This window comes from Budorcas taxicolor, chromosome 12, assembly GCF_023091745.1.
Source record: "Budorcas taxicolor isolate Tak-1 chromosome 12, Takin1.1, whole genome shotgun sequence".
NCBI lineage: Eukaryota > Metazoa > Chordata > Mammalia > Artiodactyla > Bovidae > Budorcas > Budorcas taxicolor.
In genome coordinates this window covers 83,483,340-83,497,578 of record NC_068921.1, presented here as the reverse complement: position 1 = coordinate 83,497,578, position 14,239 = coordinate 83,483,340, and the positions used below count along the sequence as shown (strand labels likewise).

Here is a 14,239-nt window from a genome sequence, read left to right as displayed (position 1 = left end):
AGCACCTGGGGTGAACTGCCCAGGATCTGAAATAACTGCTCTGCCTTGCTGGCTGTAATAAATAATAAATATTGGTGCTATGTTCAAGAACAGGAATTCCCTGATTTGAGGGTTTTTTTAAGTCAGAAAAATTGACATAGGTCACAATGAATATTTTATTACTTTTTATTATTTATCTGTGCAAACCCTATTATCAAATAAAGAGAGAGAGAGAAGATCAGATCTGTATTGTCTAAGGAGAAATAGAAGCTTCAAGGGGGATTTTAGAACTTGTGGAGACTTTCATGATCATCTAATCCAACAGTCTCATGAACATTTATTGAAACTGAGTCCTAGCAAGCGTCTACAGAATGACTAATAACATCACCCAGCTAGCATCTGACAGAGGTGAGAGCAGAGTTCTCTCCTGGTTTCTTAGCTCTCAATCACGGATTCTTCCCAGTGTATCACTATCTATCCTATCTTCAGGTTTGTTCTGTGTAACTTTCTGTGTAGGTGGGAAGAAGACCTTGCTTCAAAGTTATATAAAAATGATAAAATTGTGGGTTATCATGTTTCTATATTATTTGTTTTAGTTTCAATGAAAGTCGATGTTTCTATCCCTTTGACCGTGGTATTTCATGGTATAGAACTTCCCCATGTTGAATTGGAAGATCGATGGTGTCATATTTGTTAGCAGACTTTGCTGAAGTTGGTCATGGTTCCTTCTTACTTATTGCAACTGATAATGAACATACACCAAGTTCAGAATGAACCAAGTTGCACAGTTGGATCATTCAGGCAGGAGTGTGGCAGGCCATCGTGTGCCAGGCACTGTGTGAGAAGTGAAATAAGTAAACAGTTTTGCTAAATTCTCCTTGCCTAGAGAGTGATCTTAAGGTTGACACACTTAGAAATTTGAATTTGTCTTTGAGAGTGTAATCATGTTAAACCATGTCCTAAGAGACTCTATATAAATTTCAATTCAGCATTTATCAGACTTCAATAAAAAAAAGTACCGCTTTCACAGAAAGCAGATTTCTCTAGTTGGCTTGCCCAGCTGGCGTTTTGTGTTACTGTTGTCAGACCTACAAGCGAAACGAAGTCACAAGCTCAGGGTGGTCTTGAGATCACGGAGGCGGAGGCAGAAGCATGCCTTCAGTGGTTCACGTGGACTCACGCTGGATTCCACGTTAGGTGCCCACCTGTCCATCTTTCACCTTCCTGTCTTTAACAAGCAATGCTAGGCCGATAGACCACACCCCTCTTCTGATTGGTAAATCATATTTTATGTATTTTATTGAACTATCGTTGATTTACAATGTTGTGTTAACATGATACTGTACAATTTCTGCTGCACAGTAAAATATACATGTTATACACGTATATATTCTTTACAGTTTATCTCAGGATATTGAATATAGCTCCCTGCACTATACAGTAGGGTCTTGTTGTTCATCCATTCTGTTGTAAATTCTTTATTTTAACAAGTTAATATTTTTGGCTAAGTGCGGCTTTGGGGATATCGTTTTTTAAGGACTTCGCTTACTTATTAATGCTTTAACGACTGACAGTAACTGCCGTCAATTAATCACATGCTTCATGTTCTCCAGGCACTCGCTGGACTTCAAATGTGTTATGTTTCATGCCTCCCAAGCCAGTGGGGTGTGTCCTTTTCTCTTTCTTGCAAATGAAAATGTTCATGTCTCACAGAGCTGAAAGAGCCTGCAAGGTCTCCCCCTGGATTAAACCCGAGTCTGTCTGACTCAGAGCTTTCTCTGCCTGCTGTACTTTGTGTTTCGTTGTGACGGTCGCGTCCTTGTCTTACAGCCAGTCAGGCTGTGGCTAATATATACATTTGTTTTCTTTTTCTCTCCCTCTGCTGTAACCTTAACTCTGGGCACCATTATTTGCTACCCAGATTACTGGACTAGCCTTCTACAGGGATTTCACAGCTCCTTCCCTGATTCTAATCTATGTTATACAATAAACAGATCAGTTTTCCTAAGGCACATTCTGATCACGTTGCTTACTTTCTGAAAAGTTGTCCAGGCTCTCCATTGCCTATGTAACAGTCGCAGTTCTTGGTTAAAGAGACACTTCAGAGTCCCTTTGCAGCCCATCCTCCCAACTGGTTGCCCTCATGAGGTCAGTGCTCCAGCCAAACTCACCGTGCTCCCCATTCAAGTCTGCTATATGGCCTCCGTATGTTTCGTGTTTTTTTAACTTTGTTAAGAATAGTCTCCATTTCTGCTTGTGTGTATACCCTAATCAAGTGAGGCTCAACCCACAGCGATGGATTTCAAATATAACTCTTCGTTCGTTCTTCGGGTGCATCTCCATCAGTTCTTCCAGGTACAGCCCCTGCCTGAGCTTTCAGAGCCCTGGACCTGCACTTCCACATGGCTTCTGCTCCTTTTAATATTATACTACTGTGATTTAAAGTTGACATTTCCTACCAGAATGCAAGTTGCCTGTCCCAAAAGTCAAGACTGAAACGAGGATTTGAGTGTAAGTGGTTTCTTCTGACGTTGATCTTGGCGTCTCTTTCAGGTGAAGCGGGAGTGAGACAGCAAGGGAAGCGTGCGTGCTGTCCGGCAGGGCACGGCTCCAAGAAGCTCAGCTTCCGTCCTCTGTGTGTCCGCACTCGGGGTGGGGAGCTGAAGTAGCCACAGGCTAGGTTCCCTTCCGTACTGGCCGAGGGCCACAGCCGGTGACGGTAACTCAGCTCCCTCAGCCTGGCCAGGAAAGACGGAGCCCCTCATGAATCCGGAAAGCACTTGGGGAGAGAAGCGCGCTTTGATGTGGGCAGAGCGAGAGTCTGCAGTAGTCTTCCGGGGCAGAGCCTTGTGGGTTTATCTCCCTGTTCTCTGTAGTGACCACGAGTCTTAGTATGGTGGCACTGATTCAGCTGCTCGTAGGTTTCCAGCCGTCTATCTGGTGTCTCTGTTGCTTGGCAGGCCCAGTGCGAGCCCCAGTGGATGACGCCCTGAGCACGGCGGGTCCACCTCAGTGATGCTCACACGGAGTTTATGCACAGGGGGAACGTCCCCGAACAAGGAGGAAATAATCAGAGGGCTGACCTCTGTACACACTCCTCTAGGGATACCTGTAATCAAAATTTTGTTTGCCACCAGTTAAGTTAAGGAAGCAATAACTACATCAAAAACATTTAAAAAATCCAAGTAGTATGGCTTCAGTAATTGAGAAATGTGCCAGTGGGCATGATTTAATATGGATATCTTTTCATATTAAGCAAACAAACAGAAAAACAAAACATCCCAAGTTATTTACTTAAGGCATTTAAAAATTATTATATAATGTCTTAGTTATATGAATCCAGTAAGATTGCCCTTTAAAGACTGTATAAAAGCGGTTAAGGTAGGTGCTGAAACGTTGTTTCTGGTTAATAATGAATGCATTTGTCATTTTTCATATCTTCACTTTATCCACAAAACAATCTTAACAATAAATTTATCATTTCCTTGAAAATGTATGCCATGGCAAATATTTCTCTGAGGAGAGGTTAAAATATTCTCTGGTGTATAATTGCTATTTAACAGGTCTCCCTGTGAAATGGGTAGAAAATATTCTTTGTCGTACTTGCTGTTTGGGAAATCAGCACTATGAGAGAGTCACATTGTTACTGGGATTCCATCATCCAGTTAGCACTGTAATTAATATATATAATAGATCTAAGACTTGTATGTCAATACTCCATTGATGAGTCCATGCATGTTCTCCCAAGGGAATTATATTTGTATGAATGGATTTTGTTGTGTTACAACTGACAAAGCGCTACTCAGGAGAATCGATGTGGTGCCTGACGTATGGTAGGGGCACGTGGATGTGTGCTGAATGAGGGAGGGAGTGAGCGTCCTAATCACTGCCACTCCAGCTCTTGAAGTTAACGACATCTAAAGACGTTCTCTGCTGTCTTCACCTTTATCCCCCTACTCGCACCCCCACTCTGTAGCCCACAGAATAGTTTACCTTCTGTTTATGTCCCTAGCATATACTTTATCCCTTGCTATGAAGGGTCCAGTGTGATTTTGTTTTCCTGATCCTCAAGAAAAAGATTGCAGAGCAATCCAGACATTTGGTAAAATATTCTTGGACAGGTGATTAAGGCAAGAAGTTGTCTATTATATAAAAGTGATTTATGTAATGATGGTATTAGAAATTCACTAATACCTGGGAGTTGCCTTGTTGTTGTTCCATCGCTTAGTTGTGTCTGACTTTCTGAGGCCCTGTGGACTGCAGCACGCCAGGCTTCCCTGTCCTTCAGCATCTCCAGGAGCTTGTTCAAACTCATGTCCATTGTGTCGATGACGCCATCCAACCGTCTCATCCTCTGTCGTCCCCTTCTCCTCTCCCCTTCAGTCTTTCCCAGCATCAGGGTCTTTTCCAGTGAGTCAGTTCTTCGCATCAGGTGGCCAAAGTGTTGGAACTTCAGCTTCAGCATCAGTCCTTCCAATGAATATTCAGGACTGATTTCCTTTAGGATGGACTGATTGGATCTCCTTGCTGTCCAAAGACACTCAAGGGTCTTTCCAGCATCACAGTTCATAAACGTCAGTTCTTCGGAGCTCAGCTTTCGTTATAGTCCAACTCTCGCATTCATACATGACCACTGGAAAAACCGTACCTTTGACTATATGGACTTTTGTCGGCAAAGTAATGTCTCTGCTTTTTAATATGCTATCTAGGTTTGTCATAGCTTTCCTTCCAAGGAACATGGCTGCAGTTACCATCTGCAGTGATTTTGGAGTCCAAGTAGAGAAAACCTGTTACTATTTCCCCTTTGGCCTCCTATTTGCCATGAAGTTATGAGACCAGATGCCATGATCTTAGTTTTTTGGAAGTTGAGTTTTAAGCCAGCTTTTTCACTCTCCTCTTTCACTTTCATCAAGACGCTCTTTAGTTTCTCTTCACTTTCTGCCACTAGAGTGGTATCATCTGCCTATCTTAGGTTGTGGATACTTCTCCCAGCAGTCTTGATTCCATTTTGTGATTCATCCACCCTGGCATTTCACATGATGCATTCTGTATATAAGTTAAATAACCTAGGGAGTTACCTAAAGTGAAGTTGCTCAGTCGTGTCCAACTCTTTGCGACCCCATGGACTGTAGCCTACCAGGCTCCTCAGTCCATGGGATTTTCCAGTCAAGAGTACTGGAGTGGGTTGCCATTTCCATCTCCAGGGGATCTTCCCAACCCAGGGATCAAACCTGGGTCCCCCGCATTGTAGGCAGATGCTTTACAGTTTGAGCTACCGGGGAAGGTAGGGAGTTACCTGCTGCTGCTGCTGCTAAGTCGCTTCAGTTGTGTTCGACTCTGTGTGACCCCCTAGACGGCAGCCCATGAGGCTCCCCAACCCCTGGGATTCTCCAGACAAGAACACTGGAGTGGGTTGCCATTTCCTTCTCCAATGCATGAAAGTGAAAAGTGAAAGTGAAGTTGCTCAGTTGTGTCCAACTCTTCACAACCCCATGGATTGCAGCCTGTCAGGCTCCTCTGTCCATGGGATTTTCCAGGCAAGAGTGCTGGAGTGGGGTGCCATTGCCTTCTTCGAGGGAGTTACCTAGGTTACTATAATTTGATTTATTAAAAATAGGTGAAACTAATGTGCAAATATTTTAACTTTATAATTACATGTATTATTATAGTTTATTATAGAATATATTATATTTTATTAATTATAATACATTTATATTTATTATAGTTTGCACATGAATGTGAAAGATAATAGTAATTAATAATCAAATGATTCATAATTTCATGTTATACCATTATATTTAATTGATTTTTAAGTATTTCTACACTAAGTTCCCCAAACCAAAAGTAGTTGTTTAAAATCTTCATCCTTATTTTCCAAAGATAAAGAGAATAGCTGTAATTACCAATGGATACCACACGGATTATTTCTATCTGGATTCCATTCTATGGTTTTGTTTCTGTTCCTAATGAGATATTCTCATTCTGTATCAATCATTTCCAGTGAGAAAATGCATCATTTTCTCTATTCATACCTGACATTTATAAAAGTATTATTTTTGAGATATAAATTGTGCAAGTGTATATCAAATCCTATTGATCTGAATAGGCTGTAGAGTTCATTTCCTCTGTGCATGCTCAGTTGCTGAGTCATGTCTGACTCTTTGCGATCCCATGGACTGTAGCCCGTCAGGCTCCTCTGTCCCTAGGATTCTCCAGGCAAGAATACTGGAGTGGGTTGCCATTTCCTCCTCCAGGGGATCTTCCTGACCCAGGGATCAAACCTGCATTTCCTGGATAGGCAGGCAGATTGTTTACCACGGTGCCACCTGGGAAGCCCTCGGTCCTAATAAATAGCACCGTTTACCTTGTGCATCAGTATGGCCTTATTCCAGTAATACATTAGACATATCTTTGTCACCATATGTTCCTGATGAGTCACTGAGATCAGTGTCAGTGTGTGAGAACTTGTCCTGTGTGTGACCAGGAAACGCCTGCAGTCAGATTTTTGAGCAGATATGCTCTTTGATTATAAAATGTAACTGGAGTTTTGTTTTGAAAACTATTTGCAGCTCTTTCCAACTGCCTTCTTATTTACTCATTCTAAAATTTTAGGGAAAAAGGTCTTAATAATTTATTGTTATTGAGCTAAGTGTTATCGTTGTTGTTTGCTTGTGCAGTCTTAAATGACTGATTATTTGACTCAAGTTGACTATTTAGAAGGATGAGGACCAGCTTGGGGGCAGAGAATAGGGAGAAGCAGGGAAATTGGGCAACGTGCCGACCTGTGATGAGAATCAGGTAAGACTCATACGGTTAGTGTACAGTTGGTCCTGTGGAGGCTCTCCATCAAGGTCGTGAGTCTGTATAACTTACAAAAGTCAACCGGCACAAAAACAGACATATCGACCAATGGAAGTGAACAGAGAACCCGCAAATAAACCCTTGCACCTGCGGTCAGTTAACCAAAGGCACGAAAAGTACACAGTGCAGGAAAGACAGTCTCTTCAATGAATGCTGCCTGGAAACCTGGACAGCTACATGTAAAAGAATGAAATTAGAACATTCTCTAACACCATACACAAAAATAAATTCAAGATGGATTAAATACCTAAATGCAAGATTGGAAACCATAGAACTCCTAAAGGGAAATATAGGCAAAATACTCTGGCATAAATCATGGCAATACTTTTTTGGACTTGTCTCCTAAAGAAAGGTTTCCCAGGTGGCTCAGTGATAAGGAACCCACCTAATAATGCAGGAGATGCAAGAGATGTGGGTTCAATTCCTGGGTTGGGAAGATCCCCTTGAGTAGGAAATGCAACCCACTCCAGTATTCTTGGCTGGAAAATTCCATGGACTGAGGAACCTGGTGGTCTACAGTTCATGGGGTCACAAACAGTTGGACACGACTGAGCATACACACACACAGAGCAAAAGCAAAGGAAATGTAAGGAAAGATAACCAAATGGGGCCTAATTAAACTTAGAAGCTTTTGCATAGCAAAGGAAACTATCAACAGAATGAAAAGACAGCCTACTGAATGGGAGAAACTATTTTCAAATGGTATGACTGATAAAGGGTTAATATCCAAAATATATAAACATCTCATACAACTCAACGAAAAAAAAAATGGGCAGAAGAACTGGATAGACATCTTTCCAAAGATGGAATGCAGACATCCAGTAGGCACATGAGAAGATGCTCAACATCAGCAAGCATCAGATGCAAACCCAAAGCACAGTGAGACCCAAACCTCATACCCGCCAGAAGGCTGTCATCAGAAAAATCACAAATGCCAATGGCTGTGGTGAAAAAGGAAACCTCATACGCTGTTGGTGGGAATGTCATTAGTGTAGCCGCTGTGGAGAGCAGGATGGAGACTGCTTTAAAAAGACCAAACTAGAACCACCGGAGCGTGCATGCACGCTCAGTCATGTCTGCCTCTGGCAACCCCATGGACTGTAGCCCACCAGGCTCCTCAGTCCATGGAGTTTTCCAGGCAAGACTATTGGAATGGGTTGACATTTCTTGCAATTCCATTCCTGGGTATATATCTGGAAAAAACAAACAAACCCAGCAATGATTTTAAAAAATGTGCCCTAATATTCATAGCAGCATTATTTACAATTGCCAAGGTACTGAAACTACCTAAGTAGCTATTGGCAGAAGGATGAAGAAAATGTGGTAGATACATTCAGTAGAATACTACTCAGTCATAAGAGCATGTGGGTTTGCCATCTGTGGCAACATGGATGGACATGGAGGGCATTATGCTAAGTGAAATATGTCAGACTGAGAGAGAAATACTGTATGATCTCACATGTGGGACCTAGGAGAGCAGCAGGCTAGTGACTACAACAAAAAGGGAACAAACTTGCAGATACAGAGAGCAAACTAACAGTCGAGGAGAGGAGACAGGGACAATATAAGGATAGGGGGTTAAGAGGTACAAACTCTCATGCAGAAAACAAGCTGCAAGGATATATTGTACAATATAGGGAATATTGCCAATATTTTATAAAAACTGTAAATGGAGTATAACCTCTAAAAATGGTGAATGACTCTATGGGACACTCGTAACTTATACAATACCATATCAACATAATCAGACCGACTCTTTGCGACCCCATGGACTGCAGCCTACCAGGCTCCTCCATCCATGGGACTCTCCAGGCAAGAATACTGGGGTGGGTTGCCATTTCCTTCTCCAGGGGATCTTCCCAACCCAGGGATCGAACCCAGGTCTCCCACATTGCAGGTAGACGCTTTACCCTCTGAGCCACTCTGTGCAGCATAATCAACTATACTTCAGTTTAAAAAAGTGGTGACCTTCCATCCAAAACAAACTTCTCAGAGGTAGAAATAAATCTCAATTGGGAACATTCTAGAAAGTTGTTTGCAGTATCTTTTTTCTGTCTGGGCATAAATAAGACGTATATTAACAATTTTAATGCACGTTCTAAGGGAGAAGGCAGTGGCACCCTACTCCAGTACTCTTGCCTGGAAAATCCCATGGACGGAGGAGCCTGGTGGCCTGCAGACCATGGGGTCGCGAAGAGTCAGACAAGACTGAGCAACTTCACTTTCACTTTTCACTTTCATGCATTGGAAAAGGCAATGGCAACCCACTCCAGTGTTCTTGCCTGGAGAATCCCGGGGACGGGGGAGCCTGCTGGGCTGCTGTCTCTGGGGTCACACAGAGTCAGACACGACTGAAGTGACTTAGCAGCAGCAGCAGCACGTTCTAAGAAATATCATCAAGTTACTCCTAGAAACCGACACGTGAATGATTCAGATGGCAAACAGGTAGGGATGACTTACATTTTCATTCTGTCGCCTTTTCGCAATAAAATAGTGCTGAGTGCAGAGGCCGGTATTTTTTAATGTTTTAATCTTGTGCCTTAGTATCAACTGGACTGAGCTAGATTTTTATTGCTTCTTGTAAACATGTATTTATGACTATGCAGAAATTTTTTATTTTTCGAATGACTGTATGTTTTAGTACCCCTCTGTCTGAATTGTCCATGGCTACATTTTGTATTCTTCAGAAAGAATATTATGACCTCTATGTTAGACGAAGGAAATTGTTTCCGTTAGGCATATTGACTGCCAGACAGCAGTGTATTCTACAGGACAATGGATTATTTGCAATACTTTTATAGATTACTGACGCCATCAAACAAGATGCAACAAGAACTCTACAGATAATTAGAAAGATTATTTCTACTCTAGTTCCTTTAGCATCTCTGAAAGTTACTTATGCAAGAGTATACTGTGAAACTAAGTAAAACTTAGCTTTCTAGTTTGAATCCTTTTTCCAAAAACTAGTCAATGTTTTAGTGTTAAGAAAAAATGATTATATAGTACAGAAACTGTAAATGGTTAAGAAACATGGGAAATGATCTCCTATCATTATCAAAGTTAAGTAAAATTTAATGATAACATTCTTCTGATTTCCCCCATCAATAGTTTTAAAAAATCATTTGGTTTTAGGATGTCTGTTGCTGTTAAGGGTTCAATGAATAGGAATTTTGTATCGCACTGGAATGTTGATAAAACCTATGTCAAAAATGATTTGTCTCAGTAAGCCTATAAATATTTATCGCGTTTAACCTAGGAATTTCATTTATTCTTAGCTGTTCAGTAGAAGCAGCAACTACAACAAACTCCCGAGAAATACTTTTGTGAAATTATTAATAATAATCTCAAAAGCTAGAAATTACATAATGACTAGTAAAGAGGTTACTGGTGCTTGCTTATGCAGCTTTAACAATGTTGTTTACCAACAGTTAACAATAATATTTTAGTATTCAGAATTTATTTATCTCCTTTTAGGAGATTATGGAGAAGTTGATGTTCTCAGCTGGCTTCCACACTGGTTGAACAGACAAAACACAAAGTTATAATTCGTGGAAATGCTTGTAATTGGAAATGAGGACCGGCTCCAGCGGTTGGCAGGCCGTCAGCGTTTCCTCACTGCCTGGGAATCCACTGCCAAGCTGGTCTAGGAAAACTTGTCTTAATATGGCGGAGGGGCTTTCATTTTATTTTACGTTTTGGAGAAGGAAGCTTCCCATCTCTGCTCTGGCACTCCCTCCTGATATTTTGCTTGTCTGTCTGTGCCTTGTCACACCCCAAATTAGCTACGAGTCTTTGATTCACTCTGGCTTTTTCTCGTAACTTGTTAAACTAAAAGCAATGACTTAACAGACAACAGTTTAAAGACCCCAGAACTGGGAAGGACAGAGAGAGGGACCATGTAAGACCCCTGACATTTGAAAGGTGATCTAACACCCAGATGCAACAGTGGGGGTGTAGAATGTAACGTGGGCTCTTGCTGTCCTTGGGGATTATTTCGAGAACTAACAGAAGGGGCGTTTTAAAGAGATTCATAACTAGGCAGGAAGGGACGAGTGGGCTTGTGGCTTATTTGTGCAGAGTTGTTTCTGCCTGTGAATTGCAGCATCTTCTTTTCAGGGAAGCCTGCCGACAGCAGCAGTCGCCAGGAGTGTAACCAACCTGCACGAACCAGTCAACAAGGGAGCTCCAGCAAGGAAGCGCTCCCAAACCTGCGGAACTGGCCGCTGCCGCCGCCGCTGCACTCTGATGACAGGGTCCAGATGCCTTACAGACAGACTGCAGCTGGTTAAATATAGCGTGTTCAGTGTGTGTGTGTGTGTGTGTGTGTGTGTGTGTGTGTGCGTGCGTGCAAGTGTGTCTATCTTGGTGCGATTGGGAGAGGCCATAACATACAGTCTTTGTTCTTTATATCCCATTGGACTGTAGGTCACATCATTTAACCAATCAATATGTGGTTATTGTCCCTGTCCTCAGGGTCTTTATAGTCCATCAGGGAACATAAGATTAATATATATGACAATAACTTTGACACAAGATAAAATGAGATCAGTGCCAGGAGAGGGGCATATGAGTCAGAGTATAGAAAAATCACTGAAAAGAGTTAGTGGTTCAAGAATGCACAGTCATCGTTCTTAGACAAGGCTATGGTAAATAACTCCTCTATTAGCTGTGATGTTGTCATTTTAGATTCCGGGGCTCGCTTTTCCTTTACCCTCCTACCAGAAACAGTTTGTGAGTAAAGGGCCAGGGCTGGAGGAGAAGGCTGTGTCCTTTTGACAGCAATCTGTTCATGATGTGAATTCAAATCTAGAAGGTTACAGCAATTTGTATACCATTTACTGTTTAACCAGCATGATTAGATATTTTAATAAAAATAATGATTTTATGAGCATGACCTTTTAAAAAGGTCTGTTTGAGGCAAGACAGGTAATCCATTTTTCATTTCCTTCTTTGCCACTTAGCGCTTTCTCAGTTTAATCTGAGTAAAGAAAAATTAGTCATGAAACATATGTGTATTTAGATGGGAATAGGGAGAGGAGAGCTTTTCTGATTTCATAGTATCTTCCTGGGTGAAATGGGCTAGTCATCATTCTAACTCCAAGAGAAAAAGGCAAGCTGCCAAAGCGCAAATATTGGCTGAAAACATTTGGCCTTTTCCTGCAAATTAATTATTTTATTCATTCAACCATGTTGTCGTCCTGATCACTTGGAATCTAGAAATGCCCACTATTTAGTCTGCCACAAAAGGCACCTTGGCTTCAGTATGCCTTTACTGTATAAGTCTAGTAGTCAAATGTGGAGCTAAAACTTACTAAACCAAATGTATCTCTGAGACTCATGAGAATATGTGGTCTGGGTTCCTGTTTCCCACTAGGGTTCATGCAGCTAGATTAAGTCTTTATTAAGTCTTTATCAGCGTCTCCGAGCTCCCAGCCTCCCAAGTCTCCTGGTGGAAAGTTGTTTTCTTGATGGACATCAGGGTCTCCCACGGGCACCTGGTAGCCTTTGATCCCGCAGATTATCTGGATGGGGTTAGGTCACCTGTGAGCTGCTGTCCTTCTCCCCTAGGTGGGGCGTGTTCATAGCCATGTCTCAGCTCTGGCCTGGAGTGTGCTGGGGAGGGGACGCAGAAGTGAACCGTCTTCTGGAGGAAGACTCCCAGTGGCGCCATGGTAATGAATCTGCCTGCCAGTGCAGGAGAGACAGGAGACTCAGGCTCAACCCCTGGGTCTGGAAGATCTGCTGGAGGAGGAAATGGCAACTCATTCCAGTCCTCTTGCCTGAAAAATTCCATGGACAGAGAAGCTTGGTGGCCTATAGTCCACGAGGTTGCAAAGAGTATTATATATACAATTCACTGACCTACAGTGGATGCCGTCAGTGGTAGTTCTCATCATTAGTAACATGACCACATTACACACCTTATTTTATCTTAATTATATGCTTCCCTGGTGGCTCAGATGGTAAAGAATCTGCCTGCAATGCAAGAGACCCAGATTCAGTTCCTGGGTTGGGAAGATCCTGTGGAGGAGAAATGGCAACCCACTCCAGTATTCTTGCCGGGGAAATCCCATGGACAGAGGAGCCTGGCGGGCTACAGACCACAGGGAAGCAAAGAGTCAGATGTGACTGAGTGACTAACACTTTCACTTTCCATGATATTCTTATGAGATAAGCATTGGTATTCACATGACACGTATAAGAAAACTGAGGCTCAAAGAGATCAGCATCTTATCCAAGTCCCCTGGCTATAGGCAGGAAGAGCTAAAAATACATCTTTCTGGATCCAAAGCTTGTTTTCATTGTGCCACAGATTAAGTATGCACCACAGCATAAACACACACACACACACACAAAACAACAGCAACAGCTCCTAGCAGAATTTTAGGAAACCACTAGCGGTAGAACAGAAAGTGACTGTATTTTCAGTATCTAGTATCTAGCCCTTGCATCTGTCTTAATTCAGTTACGATGCTTTTCTAGGCACGGAAAAGATCCATGTGTTTTCTCTCGTCTCACCATGTGGCACTAGAGATGCTCCTGGGTGATGACCTTCCCAAAATTAAATTGTAGGACTCATCAGTGGCTGATCCTACGTAATTAAGTGATGTGGCGGCGGGACCAGACTCCTCTTTCTATAGCTTCTCTTCTTTTGCTTCCCTCTTTTGGGAAACACAAATTGTGTCCTGGGAATGAATTTTGATATCACACAAAATATAGAGGTAACAGTGTAAGTTAACCTCCACTCATGGCCGAGGGGCTTTTAATGTCATGATATTTCTACTAGTTTCTTTTGACGTCATTGATTTATTTCTGTTATATAGATTAGAAATTAGTAAAAATTCTTTGCTTAGTCTTAAACTAATACAGATATACCCATCTTTCAGGCTAATACTAACGTATGCTTTTGCTTTATACAAAAGTAATAGATCTGAGATGCATTACTGGCTTCCACTATTCATGCCATTTTACTTTTTAAAGGCTCACACATATGAACAGAAATGTAAAATTGTAAGCCGTTGGAATCTTGTATGTGACCAAAATTCTGGCACTGCCTTTAGAAATTCAACAAGAAGACCAAATAATAGGTTTAAGCCATTTTGGAAAAGAAAAAAAAAAAAAAGGAACAGAAGCCTTGAAAGTTGTTATAGAATGAGCTTACTCTGCGGCAGCAGCATCTGCATTAAGCCATGTGTGTTCTGGGAGGTGGGTGAGGGGAGAGTGGTTGTGAGCCCACTGCTGTGATTTCTGTAACGCACCGTGGGTAACAGGCTGTGAGGCTAGGCACTGGTTTAAGAAACTGGCATAACGACTAATGGATTAATGTTCCAGACATTGTTGTATCCTAATAGAATAACTTATGAACCCAGAGAAACAGCCAGTATTTCTAGAAGATTTG

At 41.9% G+C, this 14,239-nt stretch overlaps 1 protein-coding gene across 1 annotated transcript in view; it reads left to right on the top strand.

Annotated features, from left to right (window-relative positions):
* Positions 1–14,239, top strand: part of NALF1 (NALCN channel auxiliary factor 1) — a 610,127-nt gene that overhangs the window by 120,705 nt on the left and 475,183 nt on the right. The gene's annotated exons all lie outside the window — the stretch shown is intronic.